Consider the following 22,518-nt stretch of genomic DNA (forward strand, 5'->3'; position numbering starts at 1 on the left):
CTGGGGCAAGGCGAGGCGGGGTTGGCGAGGAGGTGGGATTGGGTGCGGATGTGTATGTGCAGGGCCTGATAGCGAATAGAAGTTTCGAAGGTGATGGAAAGAGAGAGAGAGAGAGAGAGAGAGAGAGAGAGAGAGAGAGAGAGAGAGAGAGCATTTCAATATTGACAATGAAAGACAATTATACAAACCATGAGTCTCCACCACTGGAAAGACCTGTCTTTGATGGAGACTCTCTCCAACCAGTTGGAGCTAAGGAGTCCTTTTGTTCTTTTTGGGTCATTCGTCCTGAGAGGGTTTTTTTTTTTTTTCCAGGGGGGGGGGGGGGTTTTTTTTTTTTTGGGGGGGGGGAAACTGTGGGCCAGTCAGGCAGTTCGCCCATGCAGAAGACTTTTGAATGAATGCGACCTCTCTCTCTCTCTCTCTCTCTCTCTCTCTCTCTCTCTCTTCTCTCTCTCTCTCAACAAATAAATCACCTGCCAACAAGAAATGAAAATACTTTAGACCTAGTATTTTTGAGCGAGGTGAATTATGTTAAAGAAATAATAGTTTATAATGCGAGTATTTCAGACCATAATGTCATAGAATTAACAGTTCATTCCAAAGCAAGTGAAAACAGAGATAAGCAAGAAATGAAAAAGTGGGAAGGATATGGAAAATACAACTTCTACAGTAAAAATATAAAATGGTCAGAAATAAATGAAGAATTAAACAAAGATTGGGATAACATTTTCGTAAGTGATGATATAAAGGTAAATACGGAGATATTATATAAAATATTAGAGAAAATAGTGGATAAATATATACGAAGAAGAAAAGTAAGCATCAGTCATGCATACCAAGAGACAGAAGGATCTTGTTCCAGCAAATCAGAAAGTGGAAAAAAGGTCTTGCAAAAGAAAAAAATGCATGGAAAGTGACGGAACTAAAAAGTAAGATAGAAAATGCAGAACCAAAGATTATACAATCAAAAGAAAATGAAAAACGGGACTTGGAAGAAAAAACCCTAGTAAATGTCAAGCAAAACCCCAAACTATTGTTCTTGTATGCGAAAAAGATGAATAAAGAAGAATAGAAATAGGCCCTCTAAGAATTGAAGGGAGATTAACGAATGAAAAAAAGGAAATTTGCAACATACTGGCAGAAAGATATAAGGGAGAATTCACCCCTAGAATTGATAATGAAGATAATGATACAGAAATAAGGGATGAGAATAGTGAATATTTATCAGACAGATATTAAGGAAGCTGATATTGTGCAGGCTATAAATGAAATTAAAAATGGAGCTGCTTCAGGTCCTGATGGTGTCCCTGCTATTTTGTTAAAGAAAGTAGTTCATTCTATCGCAAAGCCACTTGCAATATTATTAAGACAAAGTGTAGATACAGGCAAGATTTATGATGAGCACAAATTAGCATATATTACCCCTACTTTCAAAAGTGGATCAAGACTAGAGGCAAGTAATTATAGGCCTGTGAGTCTAACATCACATATTATGAAAGTGTATGAAAGGGTAATGAAAAAAAATATTATGAAACAATTAATAAAAATTAATTTGTTTAATATAGGACAACATGGTTTCGTACCCGGAAAAAGTACACACACCCAACTGTTAGTCCACCGTGAGAACATATACAAAAATATGAAAAAACGGAAATGAAACAGATGTGGTTTATCTAGACTTTGCAAAAGCTTTTGACCAGGTAGATCATAATATATTAGCGAAGAAAATTAGAGAACATAATATAGTGGATAAAGTAGGAAGATGGTTAAAAGAATTTTTACACAACAGAAAACAGATAGTTATTGCAAACGATGAGAAATCGGATGAAGCTAAGGTAATATCCGGTGTGCCACAAGGTACGGTGTTGGCTGCATTACTGTTTGTTATTATGACTGCAGACATAGACAGTAATGTTAAGGACTCGGTAGTGAGTAGTTTCGCCGATGACAAAAGAATAAGTAGAGAAATTACTTGTGATGAAGATAGGAACGAGCTACAAAGAGACCTTAACAAAGTATATGATTGGGCAGAGGTAAATAGGATGGTATTTTACTCTGATAAATTTGAATCAATAAATTATGAAGACAGAGAAAGAAAGCTATATGCATATAGGGGACCTAATAATGAGACAATCACAAATAAGGAAGCAGTTAAAGACCTTGGTGTGATGATGAATAGGAATATGTTATGCAATGATCAAATAGCAATTCTGTTGGCAAAATGTAAAGCAAAAATCGGAATGTTGTTACGGCACTTCAAAACAAGAAAAGCTGAACACATGATTATGCTTTATAAAACATATGTTCGTAGTCCACTTGAATATTGCAATATGATATGGTACCCACACTATCAAAAGGATATTGCACAAATAGAGAGTGTACAAAGGTCCTTTACAGCTAGAATAGAAGAAGTTAAGGACCTTGACTACTGGGAAAGACTACAAACCTTGAAATTATATAGTCTAGAAAGGAGAAGAGAACGCTACATGATAATTCAGGCATGGAAACAGATAGAAGGAGTAGCCGAAAACATCATGGAGCTAAAAATATCAGAAAGAGCAAGCAGAGGTAGATTAATAGTGCCCAAAACTATACCAGGAAAAATAAGGAAAGCACACAGGACATTAATCCACTACGCACCAGCATCGATAATGCAGCGTCTATTCAATGCGTTGCCAGCTCATCTGAGGAATATATCAGGAGTGAGCGTAGATGTGTTTAAGAATAAGCTCGACAAATATCTAAGCTGCCTCACACTGAGGGACCTGGGGCAACCAGAACAAGATGTAAGGTCTGTAAGGTCTGGTTCTCTCTCTCTCTCTCTCTCTCTCTCTCTCTCTCTCTCTCTCTCTCTCTCTGAGGTACACCATCTAGCAAAATGGACCCTTTTTATTTTACACACTGACCATCACACCTAAAAAGAGGTAGAAGTTAGGCTAGATGCCTAGGAAAACACAGGGGAGGGGAGTAAATTCCGGATTAATACTCGAGATACAGGGTGTCCATAAAGTCCCAGTACCATTCTGAGCAATAAATACTTCTAATGGTACTTGGACTTTATGGATTCCCTGTTGATTACGTAGTAAATAGGTATCGGTTTGCCGCCAGTTTATCCAGCCCCACTGCAACACAGCGCCGTCGACTGGCTACCATGTATGTCTTTGTGTGTGTGTGTGTGTAAGTGTAAGTGTATATTGTCGGTGTGTGATTGTAATCTGTGTATTTTGCTATGAGACACGAGAAGAAGAGAGCATAATTTAGCTTAAGGACAAACCTCGTACATGCCATTACCAAGAGATTCCAAAATACCGTGGACATTTTTATATTGCAATCAAAGATCTCCATCTTTTCAATAAAAGGTCGTCCGGATTATCTGGAAGACTTGACGAGCGGAATCTTCCTTCTGTTTGACAAGTCGCCCCAAATCGCTGTAGATAAAACGGGCACAATAATTCCTCATCCAAAGAGGACGGCTTCGACTTTTCTTGCATATTCGAAATCGTGGCTTTTTCTGGTGGGGATGGGGGGGGGGGGGGGTGTCGCTGAAGGTTTTGATGACGTTCGGTTCGTAATCCCTATGAGTTATGAAGGCAGCTATATCGGGGTTCTTGGGAACTGGAATTCCAGCTCATTCCAGACAATTAAATTATTACTATTACTATTATTTTTTTTTATCTATCACAGTCCTCCAGTTCGACTGGATGGTATTTATAGTGTTTGGGGGTTCCGGGTTGCATCCTGCCTCCTTAGGAGTCCATCACTTTTCTTACTATGTGCGCCGTTTCTAGGATCACACTCTTCTGCGTGAGTCCTGGAGCTACTTCAGCCTCTAGTAGTTTTTCCAGATTTTTATTATTATTATTATTATTATTATTATTATTATTATTATTATTATTATTATTATTATTTTATTATTATTATTAAAAGTAATTGCTGCCTCAGCGGCGTTAATTTTATAAAGGTTCTTCTCTATTTTCATAATTATTGTTTTCTCATGTTGCTTAAACTAAACTGGTGAGCAACCCTCGGTGTGTTGCTCACCAGTGTAAGCAACAATGAGAAAACAATAATTAGAAAAACAGAGAAGAACCTGTATAAAATTAACGCAGCTGAGGCAGCAATTAGTTTAATAAAACATGTTTAAAGCATGTTACTTACTATGCCATCATGTATCAGCTACGTGATGTAGTAGTGGTGTTGAAAAAAATCAATAGCGGCCAAACTGTACTGCAACACTGCGATGTCTGCCGATGATGTACTTTGTTGGGAGAGACTAACTGTGGGGTGTAGTTGCTCTGTGTGCTGCAAAAAACAAACTTTTGAGGAAGAAACGTAGAACCTTGTTGTGTAAGCAATGGCTTTCTCGGCGGCCTCTGAAGGGAAGCTTCTATGAAATATTTTTGGAGCTACAAGTCGAAAATCCAACAGACTTTGAAAATTAAACAAGAATGCCAATCCTTGCATTTTATAAATTATTGGGGGAAAAATTGAACCATATATTTGTAAGCAGGAGCCAGCTTTCGAGACAGCATATCACCAGGTGGTCGTTCTTGCAGCTGGAGGATCGTATGCAAGCCTCCAATAATCAACCAGGATTTCAAAACAGAGCCTCGGTCTAATCATCCCCGAAACCTGTGAAGCCATCTATAATGTCCTTAGGGAGGATTATTTGAAAGTAAGGTTCAAATATAAGTACAAAGTACACAAATATTTTTTTATTACAGGAAACGCAGCTCATCAAAACACCATAACTTCGGAGCTTCAGACTTCTGTGATGCTTTGATTGCAGACATTTCCCTGTAGAATTGTGTCTTCAGGGTGTGCAGCTTTTTAGTAATGTCTTCATTCCGCAATGTACAGTTTACAAAACTCGATAACTCTGATTTTATGGTTTCCAAGCTTGCACTCCTGATGTTTCTCATCTTGTAATGCTTGCATTTGATGTTCCAAACAGATGGATGTTCCTTCAGTAATTCAATAAAATGTATTGTGTTAGTCCTTGTCCACTCAAGGGGTTTGGCGGGTGGTGGTGAGCGGACAACCTCCCCCTCTGAATGTTCGTGCATCACTGAGCTGTGCAATGAAATGGCTTAGCCCCATCAACACGTTGGTGATGCGGCTTCGTGTTGAAAAAGTCGTTTTTCAACGCATCCATCTAACACTGCGAGCATCATGATGCATATTGTACGGGGCTTAAAAGAGGGTTTACTTGTATCATATTATTATTATTATTATTATTATTATTCTCTATCACAGTCCTCCAATTCGACTGGGTGGTATTTATAGTGTGGGGTTCCGGGTTGCATCCTGCCTCCTTAGGAGTCCATCACTTTTCTTACTATGTGTGCCATTTCTAGGATCACACTCTTCTGCATGAGTCCTGGAGCTACTTCAGCCTCTAGTTTTTCTAGATTCCTTTTCAGGGATCTGGGATCGTGCCTAGTGCTCCTATGATTATGGGTACGATTTCCACTGGCATATCCCATATCCTTCTTATTTCTATTTTCAGATCTTGATACTTATCCATTTTTTCCCTCTCTTTCTCTTCAACTCTGGTGTCCCATGGTATTGCGACATCAAAAATGAGTGATACTTTCTTCTTGACTTTGTCAATCAAAGTCACGTCTGGTCTGTTTGCACGTATCACCCTATCCGTTCTGATACCATAGTCCCAGAGGATCTTTGCCTGATCATTTTCTATCACTCCTTCAGGTTGGTGCTCGTACCACTTATTACTGCTAGGTAGCTGATGTTTCTTGCACAGGCTCCAGTGGAGGGCTTTTGCCACTGAATCATGCCTCTTTTTGTACTGGTTCTGTGCAAGTGCCGGGCATTCACTTGCTATGTGGTTTATGGTTTCATTTTTCGTATTGCACTTCCTACATATGGGAGAGATGTTATTTCCGTCTATCGTTCTTTGAACATATCTGGTTCTTAGGGCCTGATCTTGTGCCGCTGTTATCATTCCTTCAGTTTCCTTCTTTAGCTCTCCCCTCTGTAGCCATTGCCAATTGTCATCGCTGGCTAGTTCTTTAGTCTGTCTCATGTATTGTCCGTGCATTGGTTTGTTGTGCCAGTCCTCTGTTCTGTCTGTCTTTCTCCTGTCTCTGTATATTTCTGGGTCTTCGTCTACTTTTATTAGTCCTTCTTCCCATGCACTCTTTAGCCACTCGTCTTCACTGGTTTTCAGATATTGCCCCAGTGCTCTGTTCTCGATGTTGACGCAGTCCTCTATACTTAGTAGTCCTCTCCCTCCTTCCTTTCGTGTTATGTATAGTCTGTCCGTATTTGCTCTTGGGTGTAGTGCTTTGTGTATTGTCATATGTTTCCTGGTTTTCTGATCTATGCTGTGGAGTTCTGCCTTCGTCCATTCCACTATTCCTGCGCTGTATCTGATTACTGGCACTGCCCATGTGTTTATGGCTTTTATCATATTTCGAGCGTTGAGTTTTGACTTGAGTATCGCTTTGAGTCTGCATATATTCTTTCCTGATCGTGTCCTTCATCTCTTGGTGTTTTATATCCCCTCCTTCCATTATTCCCAGGTATTTGTATCCTGTCTCATCTATGTGTTTGATGTTGCTCCATCTGGTAGCTTTATCCCTTCAGTTCTCGTTACTTTGCCTTTTTGTATGTTGACTAAGGCGCATTTTTCTATTCCAAACTCCATCCTGATGTCCCCAGATACAATCCTTACAGTCTGGATTAGGGTATCTATTTCCTTGATGCTCTTACCATACAGCTTGATGTCGTCCATGAACATCAGATGGTTAATTCTGTTGCCTCTTTTCTTGAGTTGGTACCCGGCATCCATCTTCTGTAGTACTTTTGTCATGGAATCATGGCTCTACTACGAAGAGTAGTGGGGACAGTGAGTCGCCCTGGAAGATCCCTCTCCTGATATTAACCTCTGCTAGTCTTATTCCAGAGCTTGTAAGTATTGTATTCCAGTTGTGCATTGTATTTTTGAGGAAGCTGATGGTGTTTTCCTCTGCCCCATATATTTTCAGGCATTCTATTAGCCATGTGTGTGGTATCATGTCGAAGGCTTTCTTATAGTCTATCCATGCCATGCCTAGGTTGGTTTTCCTTCTCCTACTGTTCTTCATTACCATTTTGTCTATCAGGAGCTGGTCTTTTGTGCCCCTACACTTCCTTCTGCAGCCTTTCTGTTGGTGGGGGATGGTGTTTGTCTCCTCTAGGTAGTTGTATAACCTTTCATTGATGATACCTGTTAGTAACTTCCACATTATTGGTAGGCAGGTGATAGGCCTGTAGTTACTGGCTATATTTCCCTTACTCTTGTCTTTTTGTACTAAGGATGTTCTTCCTGTGGTCATCCATTTGGGTGCTTGGTGATTTGAGATACAATGCTGGAGTTGTTCTGCTATTCGTGGGTGTAGGGCCTTGAAGTTTTTGAGCCAGTATCCATGGACTTCATCGGGATCTGGGGCTTTCCAGTTTGGCATTTTCTGTAGTTGGTGTCTGACTGTGTCTGTCGTGATCTCTGTGAATCTTTGTTTTATTCTCCCAGTTTCTTCTTCCTTGACTTCCTGGAGCCATGTTGCATGTTTGTTGTGTGATACCGGATTGCTCCATATGTTTTCTCAGAGTCTCTTACTTGGTTCGGCTTCAGGAATTTCTGGGTGGTTGTCTTCCCCTCTTAGTTGGCTGTATAGTCTTTTCTGGTTGGTTCCGAATAGTTTGTTCTGTTGGTATCCCTTATTCCTGTTCATGTACCGTTGGATCTTATGTGCTTTGGCCTTAAGCCTCTGTTTTACATCTTCTATTGTGTTGTTTAGTCCCCTCTCTTGTACTTTGTATTTCTCGTTGAGTTCCTCCCTTGTTTTCTTGCTTCTTAGCCTTTTTTCTGCCATCTCTTTCAGTTTACTCAAGTCAGATCTCATCACCATGATTTGCTTTTCCAGGCGCCTTTTCCAAGGAGGTTGCTGTTTTGGTTTCTGTTGTGTTGGTTGTGACGGTGGTGTTGGTGTTCGAATCCCCATCAGTTCTGCTACTAATCTTGCTCCTGCATATGTCAAGTTATTTGTTTCTGTGATACTGGTGGTGTGTATTATGCCCATTATTTCATTGACCTCACTTGTTTTCTCCCTTAATTTCTTGGTGTTGTAGGCTTTAATGGAGGGGATCTTTATTCTCTCTGTATCTGGCTCCATCCATTGTCTAATCTTTTCTACCCATTCCGTCCTCTCGGTTACTTCGTCGGTGTTTCTTCGTGTGTCGTTGTTTGATACCTCATCCTCCCTGTCGTTTTCTGTGGCATCGTCTCTCAGTTCGTCTTCGTGTAATTCATTGTCGTGTGACATTTCCCTTTCCAGTTCTTCTCTTTCTGTTGGGGAGAGCCAGTTCTTTTTCTTTATGTTCCTTACTTGGTCTGCCAGCCTCTGCTCTGTTTGGGGGGTGTTATTCCTCTCATTCCAGATATTGACCAATCTTCTTCTATATCCTCTCTCCGTCGGGTTGCTTCTGATGTAGCATCTCCATATTTCCTTATTTTCTTCTCTTGTCCATTTCTTCCTTTTTGCTTCTGTAGCTCCAATCTCAGGCTGTTGATTACTGTCGTTGTGGTGATCAGTTGCTGGATGACGACCTCCAAGTACCTGACCGTCTTCCCCTTCAATTGGGTTGAATACCTGGTTGCCGGACGAAGCTCCTCTGTTGCCAGAGGTTCCATTTACGTCGTTGTCGTTTATTCCTTCATTTCTTTCCATCATTGCTGAGTTTTGCTATTTAACCCATAGCTGGACCCTACCCCATCAGGGATAGGTACTCATTTACAGCTGAGTAGACTGAGGAAATTATGGTAAAGATCCTTTCCCAAGGAATCAACGCCGAGAAGAGCGGTCACCCATCCAACGACTGACCAGCCCCAATGTTGCTTTACTTCACTTAAGTCTATTGACGACCTAACCCACTCCTCCACGGCGCCACATCATCATCATCATCATCATCATTATTATTATTATTATTATTATTATTATTATTATTATTATTATTATTATTATTATTATTATTATTATTATTATTATTATTATTATAAGTGATTTAAATTCATTCAAGGAGAATTGTTGTTGGGCAATGCTATGTAACACATTGCAACAGAGAGTAATGGTAGCTACGTCACGAATGGGATGTATTTTAACGAAGAGCTACAATAGATTCACATCAACCATGCATTTGATGCCTAGGCCAGTCCCTTACAACGTCCCTGATTGGCTGTTCACAGGGCTGGATTCTATCTCTCGAGAGAGTTCACATGCGTAGGATCTATATTCCACCTCTCTTGAGGGATATACATCTTTCAAAAGTATCCCTGAGGAGAGGTGGAACATGCATACTGCCCATGTGAACTCTCGAGAGAGACTGAGAGTTTCCGGCCCTGTGATTGGCTTATCAACAGCCAATCAGGAGCGTCGTAAGGGACTGGCCTAGACATCAAATGCACGGTTGATTTGAATCTACTATAGATACAGTCACAGTTTGTGAATCACTGGTCTTCTCCGTAGGGGGTTTATTGCCGTCAGCACACCTCATGCGGTGCAGTGTAGGCATTACTGAAGGTTCTTTCCAGCGTCCTTTCAGTCCCTAGCTGCAACACCTTTCATTCCTTTTACTGTCCCTCCTTTCATATTATCTCCCTTCCATCCCACTTTCCACCCTCCAACTGCGGGATTGTCTTTCCATTTCTGCAATGTCTGGATGACCGAATTCGCCAATAACTCTACGTTATCCACACTGCACATTTCACTTACACATAGAATTCGCTGATAACTCTACGGTATCCACACTACACATTTCATTTATTAAGTTGTTATTGATTGAATTAAAATAACGTCTCGTCCATTTTACTGAAACTCAAGCTTAACCTGAATTCAGTTTCGAGTCTAGAATTATTGTTAGTCAGCTTGAAAAGCTGGTTCAAGCTTCTAAGCTTTTAGAAAACCTTTTTTAAGTTACTTCGGGGAGTTTGCAACCTCAGGAGAACTGTTGAGTTAGTTGTAGAAGTTGTTGTTACCAAGAAAGCGGCAAATGGTTGGTGAATGGTAGAATATCAGTCACAACCCAGAGAGAATTGTTGTTCAGAATGAGGGTATTACAAAGAAAAAACAGGTAATAAACTCAATGTTCGTTGGCAGTCGTTGATAAGTGCTGGAAGTAAGAAACGAAATCATTAAGAGGGTTTCAGGTGATTGAAGTCGGAGAAGACACATAAAATCTCGTATTACAAGCCTCAAAATGTCACAAATGACCGACAGCCTAATTGCAAAGGTGCCTCTCATCATTATCGGATAGTGCAGGTTATAAGCCGTTATTAGATTGCTGTTGACAATGGAAGGGGGAGAATTTCTTTGAATCATTATGTGAAGTCAGGACAGAAGTGTAAAAAAAAAAAAATCTAAAAATAAATCTTAAAAAATATAAAAAAAACTGTAGGTTGGCATTCCTCTCTCTCTCTCTCTCTCTCTTCTCTCTCTCTCTCTCTCTCTCTCTCTCTCTCTCTCTCTCGTCGAATATTGGTCTCGACTGATACACTTATGTTTAATTCGAACTTAGGTGTAAGATGTTGTCCACTTACAGTGAATTTGGTATTATTGAAATTATTTATATATATATATATATATATATATATATATATATATATATGTATATATATATATATATATATATATATATATATATATCTATATATATACTATATATATATATATATATATACTATATATATATATATATATATATATATTTGTGTGTGTGTGTGTGTGTGTGTGTGTATCAGCAATTATTCCGGCTGAATTTGTATTTTTATTTTAAACTCGCCGACAGGCCACGCCCCTTTATCGGCAGAGTTGCCAGGCATATCTTGATGTGTTATTTCCAGCCTTCCGTAAGAATGGAAAATAAGAAAAACCCGTCAACTCTTTCCTGTCCACTGGGCGTGGTTTCGATTTCTCTAGTGTTCTCCTCCACCGACACCCCCCGTGTTTGTTTTGTACGGAGAGGAAAAATAGTCCTGTCCGCTTTACATATTTTCCTCTTAAAGGCCCACCAGTTTATGCGGTCATAATTATTGTACCTTTTGGAGAGAAATGCTAACTCGATACGTAATATCCCTTTTCGATGCCTCCTGTATCCGTTGTTGAAGGAGCTGTTTTTGTATCCTCGTTTGTAAGCCCCCCCCCCCCCCCCTCTCTCTCTCTCTCTCTCTCTCTCTCTTCCAATTCTTCCAAAATGTTAAAAGATGATTCGATTAAAGGAACGGACATTTTTTAATCGTTTTTCTCATTACAATCGTGTTAAATAATCTTCCAATGGAAATAGCTCGTCGAGTATCGGTCGTTTGTTGTGAGCTTTCGTTGTTTTAGAAGATATTTGTGGTTTATTTGAATCTTTTCTGGGTAATTGTTCACCTCCAGCGTTCTTTCTGGTTGAAACCTTTGGAATTTACAACAGTTCCCTTTTCCCTTTGGAAATGGTCTACTTCTGAGTGCACCGTGATTCTGTATATGTACGTTAGTGTCTTTCGCGTGTGTCTACAAGGTGGTGAGTTCCTCGCTGGACGAGTGGTTTTCGCGCTGGGCTGCCAATCCGGTGCTCCGAAGTTCGAATCCCGGCTCGGCCAACGCGGAATCAGAGGAATTTATTTCTGGTGATAGAAATTCATTTCTCGATATAGTGTGGTTCGGATCCCAGAATAAGCTGTAGGTCCCGTTGCTATGTGACCGATTGGTTCCTAGCCACGTAAAAATAAATCTAATCCTTCGGGCCAGCCCTTAGGAGAGCTGTTAATCAGCTCAGTGGTCTGGTAAAACTAAGATATACTTAACTTAACTTTTACAAGGTTGTGAGGACGTACGCGCGCTCGAGAGCGCGTGGAAATAAAAAAAATCGTTGTAGACACGAGCGCCCCAAACGAGGTGCCACGTGCAAGTAATAAAAAAGTAAATTCACAATACAATTTGCCACCTGCCGCTCGGAAGTTGAAAAGAGTGGACCGCCCAAACCTATTCTTATGCATGAGCCGACAATTTCTTGGTCTCCCCCCCCCCCCCCCCCTCTCTATCTCTCTCTCTCTCCCGCCGTCCCTTTCCCCTCGTATCCTCACCCACCCCCCTACCGAAGTCCGCCCCATCCCAGACCCACCAAAAAGATTTCCATCACTCTCCTTGAACACCTCTTCTGGGGTCCCACCCACCCCCGATTCTCTCTCTCTCTCTCTCTCTCTCTCTTCTCTCTCTCTCTCTCTCTCTATGAACAGCTACTCTATGAAGATGAAGGCGAACTGTATACGGGTCCTCGTCAATTACAACAATGCCTCTAAAAATTAATCTTACTTCATGTCAAGTCCTAACCAGTTTGCCGCCGTGGGAAGTCGGTCCCAAGCCCAGATGAAAGGCAGCGAAACTGGGAATGTGGGGTAGGGTCAATGGGCCAAAACAGAATTAGGTCAAAGGTCGCCAGGGCCATTGTTGTTCGGCTAATTCACTTTTATTAAGAGTAATGCCTTTACAATCTGCTCCTCCCTACTCTTACGTAGCACCGTTCTCCATGGTCACGCCAGTGGGAAGCCTACTACACTGCTATTTAAGTAATATATATGTACATACATACATATATGTTATATTTATGTGTGTATGGTGTATATACGTGCAATTTCCAAAGCAGAAAATCCGTCCTCAAATTGCTAGTCATAGTTTCCAAAACAGATTTTTTTATGACATCGCATCAGTCACAAAATCATATATATATATATATATATATATATATATATATATATATATTATAATAATATATATATATAGATATATATAATAATATGATATAATATATATCTATATATATATATATTACATATATATATATATAATAATATATATATATATATATATACATATATACATACGTATATATACATCTTCTGCATTCAAAGAAATTCTGAACAACGCAAAAATACGCCAGAGATCCCGGGAAAAAGACACCATTCATTAACTAACCTTGTATCGGATAATGGAAGATAAACACGGCGGTGGTTCCCAACATTTCAGTGCAGAGTCAACACGACTTCTGGAGGAGTTAGATTTATCCTTTTCTGTTTTTTTTATTTATATTCTCCACCACCACCTCCTCCTCCTCCTTCTTCTTCTCCTTCTTCTTCTCTTCTCCTTCTTCTTCTTCTTCTTTTTGGCAGATGTCGTAACAGCAGCCAGCAGCAGATAGGCACAGATATCTTCTTCTTCTTCTTCTTCGTTGTGTTCCAAAGAGCGAGCAAACACTCAGTCAAGTCAGTCAGCTTGGTTTCCAGACGGTTGGCGAAATCAGACACTGTTGGTTTAAGGGAAGGCTCTCTCTCTCTCTCTCTCTCTCTCTCTCTCTCTCTCTCTCTCTCTCTCTCTCTCTCTCTCTACATTTCTTGACCTCTTGGCCCCAGCCAGCGTTGACACGCGTACTTGCCGAAGTCAAAGGTTATTCGTGTGTGTGAGACCATCGTTTTTTCTTGCCTTCTTCTACTTACTTACTTCCAGGCCACTCTGTTAGTAGCTATGACATCAAAATGTAATACAGAAAGTGACCTTCTCATCTTCTGACTCTGAAGAGATGACCTTGGCAGCTCCAACGCCAAATTCATTTATGAAAACAACAGTTGTATGAAAATTATAATTTTTGTTGTTGTAAATGTTAAAAGCTTACTCTTCAGGTTACTTGTATTTAATCTACCAAGATTCCCTTTACTTTCCTCTGTAGGATCTGTTTGTCAACTTCATCTGTACATGTCTCTAGAAGCTTACTTTGCAAGTGATTGACATTTCAGTCTTATCCAATGTCAAGAGTCAAGACTTTTATCCTCTCTAGAAAAGGGGCCATTGGCGTAAAATTCAAGCTTCTAAAGATTCTGATGTTTGTTAGGAAGATGTAAGAAGAGGAAGTGAAGTGAAAGACGGAAGAGATCCCACTTATAATGTTAAGATGGAAGGGGGACTTATGATCACAAGTACTTCAGTTTCCTATCGTATCTTACTATCGATGGGCGTTATGTCTGTCCGTCTGTCTGTCATTCAATCACGGCAAAACAGCTTGTCCGATGGGCATGAAACTTGGCAGGGTTATAGTGGGGACCCCTAAGATGGTTTATAATGGGGTTTCATCCTACCTCCTCCGAATGGGGTTTTGGGGGGGTGAGAAGGGATTCCCCGAAACGGAGCTGGTTCTGCCCGTGAAACGGGGCTGGTTATGCCCGTAGACTTTGTCACTTTAGGAATTTATCATACATGATTATATCTGTATAACATATGTTTGCTAGTGTGGTTAATGCCGTCAGTGTACCTCTCAGCGGTGCACTGTAGGCATTACCCAAGATCCGTTGCAGCGTCTCTTCGTTCCTTTGCTTTCATTCCTTTTGACTGTACCTCCGTTCATATTCTCTTCCATCGTGCTCTTCCATTTCCCTTTCTGCGCTGAATGACCTCACAGGTCCCTGTGCTTGGCCTCAGACACCTCAATTTTGTATTCCATGCTATTACAGTGCTTCAATATCCGAATAACATTGGTATTAATTGGAGACCTCCTCTTGTTTATATAGACATTTCAAGCTGTTGAGGCTTTTAAATCAAAAGGGATTTCTTTTTTATATCCAGTGTTCAACTATTCACTTGGAGGAGGAGGAGGAGGGCGGCAGATTAACATCTATTATGACAGCTGGTTTTCATTTCGAGTAGAAGAAGAAAAAGATGGAGGAGGGGAGGGGAGGTAGGAGGGAGGAGGAGGAGGAGGAGGAGGAGGAGGAGGAGGAGGAGGAGGAGGAGGAGGAGGAGGAGGAGGAGGAAGAAGGCTAATCTCATGCACGACAGATGAACGTTGCCGCGCGTAAATAAAACGTGAAGCGAGAGTCATTTGTCTTCGGGGCAAGTGCTGGATGCAACGAGAATTCTCTCGGGCGAATAAGATTAAAAGCGATTCAGAGGCAGAGAAAAATGGAGCCTTTTCCGGGAACTGGAAGGTTTATTTTTATTTTCTTATTTTTTTTTGTCAAGTTGGAGTCGTCGCCTTTGGCGGGAAACAGTTCTATTTTCCATCTTCGACCGTGATTGGGAGGGAGCCGTTTCGAAGGTATTTCCTTACTACTACTACTAACAATAATAAGAGGTGGAATCACCGTGATTTTAAGGGAGCTGTTCCAAAGGACGAGTCGTTATTACTACTACTGCTAATGTAAATGTATAAATGTACGATCAATTTGACTATTAATCTCTTCAGAATGTGAAAATAAGGCTGATTCTTTGTTGTTATTATTGAACGAAGATGAGTGACTTTTTAGACTTTTCAGTGATTTAGTGACTTATTCATAAACTGATAGCTGTTGTATCGAACATCGCCTTCATGACAGCATATGATCCAATAATCTTTTTTTTAAATCTCGAAATCGTAATATTCGTCTCTTTTCGTAAAATTGTGGCCAGTTTTATTCTTTGTCTTCCTTTTTTTTGTTTTTGTTTTTTTGTTCCTCTTCAGTGTCTCCCTTGCATCTCCTAGTCTTCCAAGACACGCACGTGGACAGTCTGAAGCTGTCCCTGTCCTCCCTCTCTTCTTCCTCCTCCTCCTCCTCCTCCTCCTCCAACACAAAATCCTCAATACTCATCAACAGTTTGGCTGCGGTTTACATCCATCTTGTGGGGCAAAAATCAAGTTTGGCCTCAAGTAATCCAGAAGCTGTTAGTTCCTTAACCGAGTTACGGCCGACCTCCCTCCCTCCCTCGGTGCCAGCGAAGGCAAAAATTGGTTCACCTGGAACGCTGGAAGACACCCCCCCCCCCCTCTCACCCCTCGTGATGTCACACTCTTGTCTCCTCCCCACGTGGGGGGTCTTTAACCAGCCAATAAGTGTTTTCAAGGATGTCTGTTGGTGCTTCTTGTAAAGCAGTTTTTGGTTGTTTTAGTGAGTGTGTGGGGGTGAGTCTCTCTCTCTCTCTCTCTCTCTCTCTCTCTCTCTGAGACTTCAAGTATCTCTTTCTCTATCAAAGAATTAATCTCTCTCCCAAAAGCTTCAGGTATCTTTCTCCATCAAAGACTTCTCTCTCTCTCTCTCTCTCTCTCTCTTGATGTGATTCTCTGTATTCTACTTTTTCATTTTAACCTAAAAGTTCCGTCTACCACTGTCGCCACTTCTGGAACAGAGAAGTGAAACATTCCAGTGGAACAGAGAAGTGAAACTATTCCTGGAACAGAGAAGTGAAACTAGTCCTGGAACTGGAAGGATAAAGATCTGGAAAAGGTGCGAGATCCACAATCCACGGATCGCCTGTGATTCAGTGGTATCGGGATGAGAAACTGGGATAATTTCAGTTTATTATTATTATTATTATTATTATTATTATTATTATTATTATTATTATTATTAGATCGTAACAGTTTACCGTTTGCCCTTATTGACATAATTATCTGTTTGTCTATTTCTTTGTTTATTTGCATATTCGGTTGTTTCTTGATTTAATGCATTTGTGCATTTGTTTGTTTGTTTGTTTGTTTGTGTGCTTATGTACTGATTATTTCTTAATTGTTTGTTTATGTGTTTATGTATATGTGTTTTTTTTGTTTGTGTATTTAATTTAATTTAATTATTTATTTATTTCTTTATTAATTTATTTATTTATTCCTGCCAAGCAGCTGGAATCTGCTATATTTCCAGACTATCGAATCCCATAGAACTATTAGCGAACCGTTGTTATTTTTCCAGCCTCTTCCAGCGATGACTTTTTTTAATGACTGAGGGTTGCCCTAATCGAGTTTGGGCATAACTTCGGTGGGGTGGGGGATGGGGGGGGGGGGGGGTGTTGTTCAATCGCTCGATGGGGATTGATTACGTTTGATTACGTTGTCTGTTTGTTATTGAAAACTTCTGACGGGGAAGTTTGGGGGAGAAGTTTCCATTCATTAACTAGATCAATTTTAAACCTTGGATTACGCGAGTGTGTTTTTTTCTTTTTTTTAAACATTCTTCTTGGGACGGTCAAAAACAACTCGCGGAGAGAGAGAGAGAGAGAGAGAGAGAGAGAGAGAGAGAGAGAGAGAGAGAGAGAGAGAGAGAGAATACCTAAAGTTTCTGTGAGAGATAGTTTAAGTCTTTGATAGAAAAAGAGATACTTGAAATCTCTGAGAGAGAGAGAGAGAGAGAGAGAGAGAGAGAGAGAGAGAGAGAGAGACCTGATGTTTCTAAGAGAGATAGATTAAGTCTTTGATAGAGAAAGAGATACTTGAAGTCTCTGAGAGAGAGAGAGAGAGAGAGAGAAGCTAAAATTCCTATGGACGAACGTAAGAAGATGAAATATCGCAAATGATGAAAACACAGCAAATGCATTTGCTTTGATTTTGGCCATCTCAAGCTTTGTATGGAATTAAAATGAGCTCTTTATGTTTTTAAATTGAAATATGATGATGCTGTTGATTTCAAAACGAATGAATCCATTCGCCCGTGGCTGAAGTGTGTGTGTTAGTGTGTGTGTGTGTGTGTGTGTGTGTGTGTGAATGTTTATTTTAGGAGAGTATCTAATCTATAATACGAAATACGAAACAAGACAATCTCAGTTCCAGAGGATAAACGTCCCCCTGTAAGTCGTTATTGGTGAAATAATCTCTCTCTCTCTCTCTCTCTCTCTCTCTCTCTCTCTCTCTCTCTCTCTCTCTCTCGTAGTAGCCATCTTGCTTGGTGAGACGTACCCGCGTGAAGTCACAATAATCAACAGATATCACAAGTTTAACATACGACTAGAATTTGAGAAATATCTAGAAGTGTTCGTGAACTATCGGTGATAAGATTAGTGTGAAAATAGTAGGATAAAACGTCTTCTAAGTTAGTTTATCAAGTGTAAAAACTATAAATCAGAACAAGATGGCAGTAAGTTCCAACTGCGGGAAAAGGTGGCGTAATTTGGCGTGTCTAGCAGATTCGCAATATGATGAGGTAGCAGGAAGGGAACTGGCATTTCTCATCTATGAAATCAGCAACAGTCCTAACCAAAAAGATACAAAAGCATTCATAGATATATTAGAAGGATATAATCCTTCAAACTGGAACAAATCTAATGAAAACATCTTGAAAATAATTGAAGAAGTTCCAAATAAAATCCAAGTGGTCAAGAGACTCATAAAGAAAATATACATAAACCAACATATTCCGACAAAGAAAATGAATAAAAGGTGAATCTTGTGAATATCCTAATTGATGCATTAGGAAAAAGAATGCCAAAAGCATGCAAACTGTGTAAGGTTTGGTATAGCATAGTCAATCCACAAAACCTAATCAGAAAATGTGCTGCATGCAAACATTCCGACCCATCACAGTGTGCTGAGGTAATACAAGATTTGAGAAAAGATACAAGAATTTTTGTTCAACATGTCTATCATGGATAGACAATGTTATTAAATCAAGATTGAATGTACAAATAGTTGAGGATGAAGAAGAAGAGGAAGAGGAAGAAGAAGAAGAAAAGAAGAAGAGGAAAACGGAAGAGAAGTAAACAAAAATGAAATGACAGAAAAAAAATAAGGAAAACAAAGAACAAGATAAAAGTATGGATGCAGAGATACTCATTGATACTACATATGAGGCAATCAAAGCAGCATACCTACGAAGAAATAAATTACGATATGACAACAGAAAAGCAAATCCCGAAGAGGCTCTACCCAGATCTATACAATGACGGGAAAGAGGAAAAAATAGACAAGAAAGACAAAATCTGCAACCTTTTGAAAAGAGGGAATTGCAGATTTGGAGAAAGTGTTACTACAAACATCCTAAGATTATGTCAAAACTATGAAATATATGGTAAATGTGCATACTTAGATGGATATGGGGATGATTGCAGAGATCTGCATCCAAAAATATGTAAAAACCTAAAAGAAGGAAAAGGATGTAAAGGTTCGACAAAAAATGCAAATATATGCACCTGTAGCCATGAATCATAATCAAATAAATAACCAACCAAGTAATAAAATCCAAAATAAGAAAGAAACAAATAAAGAGAGAAATCAAGAATATCAGGTAAAAGAGAAAAGCAAACCACCAATGAGATATGCAGAGGTGTCAGCAAAAAATTTCAAAGCATCAGCTCCGAAATTCTACTCAAGAGATAATAACTGTATTTATTATGCAAGAGGATATTGCAGAAACGGAGAAAATTGCAGATTCAGACACAAAATTAATAATTATGATGAAGGAAGATCAAATATTATGGAAAAGTTGGATTTTTTAATGTCAGAATTTCTGGAAATGAAAAAAAGAACAACATACCAGAACAGGAAAGAGACATGGGAAAAATCCTTATTACTACCAGTATTAAATGAAGGAGAAAACACGCAAACCATCATAGTGATGATGCGCAGGGCTGGTTTTTAGTTACGAGTAACTCAAAAAGAAAAATAGAGTACTTAGAAGAACAACCCCCCCAAAACCTGAAAAGAAAATAGATATAATGAATATAAGTGAAACCTGGTATTCCCAGAGACTGGGAATGGATGATCAAATAAAAGGGTTCCAAACTTATAGATCAGATAGAAAAAATAGGAATCAAGGGGGAACCGCAATATATGGGAAAGACAAAAAAACAAGGAAAAATATATGAGAAATATAGTAACTCAGGAATGTGAACTAATAGCGGTAGAATTTGAATCTGAAAAATTGATGAACATAGTAATATATAGACCTCCTAATACTAAAGAGTTTGACTTAATAATTGAAAAATTGGATGATATATGTAGAAAATCACAAGGACTGGACTATTCTCCTATCTGGTGACTTCAACTTTCCTTTCGTAGAATGGAAAGAACGAATAGGAGATTGTGGTTGTACTTATACATATAAAAAAGAGAGTAATAGTAGTGCAGAAGATAAGAGGCAATTTGAAAAGCTATTAGATATGCTACTAGAATACAACATTCAACAAATAAATCACCTCGCCAACAAGAAAGGAAAAATACTTTAGACCTAGTATTTGTGAACGAGATGAATTATGTTAAAGAAATAATAGTTTATAATGCGAGTATTTCAGACCATAATGTCATAGAATTAACAGTTCATTTCCAAAGCAAGTGAAAATAGAGATAAGCAAGAAATGAAAAAGTGGGAAGGATATGGAAAATACAACTTTCTACAGTAAAAATATAAAATGGGTCAGAAATTAATGAAGAATAAACAAAGATTGGGAAATAACATTTTCGTAAGTGATGACATAAGGGTAAATACGGAGATATTATATAAAATATTGGAGATAATAGTGGAAAAATATATACCGAAGAAGAAAAGTAAACATCATTCATGCATACCAAGAGACAGAAGGATCTTGTTCCAGAAAATCAGAAAAGAAAAATGGAAAAAAGGTCTTGCAAAAGAAAAAAATGCATGGAAAGTTATAGAACTAAAAAGTAAGATAGAAAATGCAGAACAAAAGATTATACAATCAAAAGAAAATGAAAAACGGGACTTGGAAGAAAAAACCCTATTAAATATCAAGCAAAACCCCAAACTATTATACTCATATGCGAAGAAGATGAATAAAAAGAAGAATAGAAATAGGCCCTATGAGAATTGAAGGGAGATTAACGAATGAAAAAAAGGAAATTTGCAACATACTGGCGAGAACGATATAAGAGAGAATTCACCCCTAGAATAGATAATGAAGATAATGATATAGAAGTAAGGGATGAAAATAGTGAATATTTAGCTGACATAGATATTAATGAAGCTGATATTGTGCAGGCTATTAATGAAATTAAAAATGGAGCTGCTGCAGGGCCAGATGGAATTCCTGCTATTTTGTTAAAGAAAGTAGTTCATTCTATCGCAAAGCCACTTGCAATATTATTAAGACAAAGTGTAGATACAGGCAAGGATATATGATGAGCACAAAATTAGCATATATTATTACCCCTACTTTCAAAAGTGGACAAGACTAGAGGCAAGTAATTATAGGCCTGTGAGTCTAACATCACATATTATGAAAGTGTATGAAAGGGTAATGAAGAAAAATATTATGAAACATTTAATAAAAATAATTTGTTTAATAAAGGACAACATGGTTTCGTACCCGGAAAAAGTACACAAACCCAACTGTTAGTCCACCGTGAAAACATATTCAAAAATATGAAAAGCGGAAATGAAAGAGATGTGGTTTATTTAGACTTTGCAAAAGCTTTTGATAAAGTAGACCATAATATATTAGCGAAGAAAAAAAAAATTAGAAAACACAATATCGTGGATAAAGTAGGAAGATGGTTAAAAGAATTTTTACACAACAGAAAACAGATAGTTATTGCAAACGACGAGAAATCGGATGAAGCCAAGGTAATATCCGGTGTGCCGCAAGGTACGGTGTTAGCTGCAATACTGTTTGTTATTATGATTGAAGACATAGACAATAATGTTAAGGATTCGGTAGTGAGTAGTTTCGCAGATGACACAAGAATAAGTAGAGAAATTAATTACTTGTGATGAAGATAGGAACGCTCTACAAAGAGACCTTAACAAAGTATATGATTGGGCAGAGGTAAATAGGATGGTATTTAACTCTGATAAATTTGAATCAATAAATTATGGAGACAGAGAAAGAAAGCTATATGCATATAATGGACCTAATAATGAGACCATCACAAATAAGGAAGCAGTTAAAGACCTTGGTGTGATGATGAATAGGAACATGTTATGCAATGATCAAATAGCAACTCTGTTGGCAAAATGTAAAGCAAAAATGGGAATGTGTTAAGGCACTTCAAAACAAGAAAAGCTGAACACATGATTATGCTTTATAAAACATATGTTCGTAGTCCACTTGAATTATTGCAATATGATATGGTACCCACACTATCAAAAGGATATTGCACAAATAGAGAGTGTACAAAGGTCCTTTACAGCTAGAATAGAAGAAGTTAAGGACCTAGACTACTGGGAAAGACTACAATTCTTAAAATTATATAGTCTAGAAAGGAGAAGAGAACGCTACATGATAATTCAGGCATGGAAACAGATAGAAGGAATAGCAGAAAATATCATGGAACTAAAAATATCAGAAAGAGCAAGCAGAGGTAGATTAATAGTGCCCAAAACTATACCAGGAAAAATAAGGAAAGCCACACAGGACATTAATCCACTACGCACCAGCATCGATAAGCAGCGCGTCTATTCGATATGCAGCGTCTATTCAATGCGTTGCCAGCTCATCTGAGGAATATATCAGGAGTGAGCGTAGAGTGTTTAAGAATAAGCTCGACAAATATCTAAACTGCATCCCAGACCATCCAAGATTGGAAGATGCAAAATATACCGGAAGATGTACTAGCAACTCTCTGGTAGACATTAGAGGTGCCTCACACTGAGGGACCTGGGGCAACCCGAACAAGATGTAAGGTCTGTAAGGTAAGGTCTGTAAGGTCTCTCTCTCTCTCTCTCTCTCTCTCCAAATATTTTGGAAAAGTTGGATTTTTTAATGTCAGAATTTCTGGAAATGAAGAAAAGAA

At 38.9% G+C, this 22,518-nt stretch overlaps 1 protein-coding gene across 2 annotated transcripts in view; it reads left to right on the plus strand.

The window, feature by feature from the left end:
- LOC135214276 (COMM domain-containing protein 4-like) overlaps nt 1-22,518 on the plus strand; it is a 197,572-nt gene that overhangs the window by 152,483 nt on the left and 22,571 nt on the right. The window lies entirely within an intron of this gene.

The sequence above is a fragment of the Macrobrachium nipponense genome, chromosome 45, assembly GCF_015104395.2.
Source record: "Macrobrachium nipponense isolate FS-2020 chromosome 45, ASM1510439v2, whole genome shotgun sequence".
NCBI lineage: Eukaryota > Metazoa > Arthropoda > Malacostraca > Decapoda > Palaemonidae > Macrobrachium > Macrobrachium nipponense.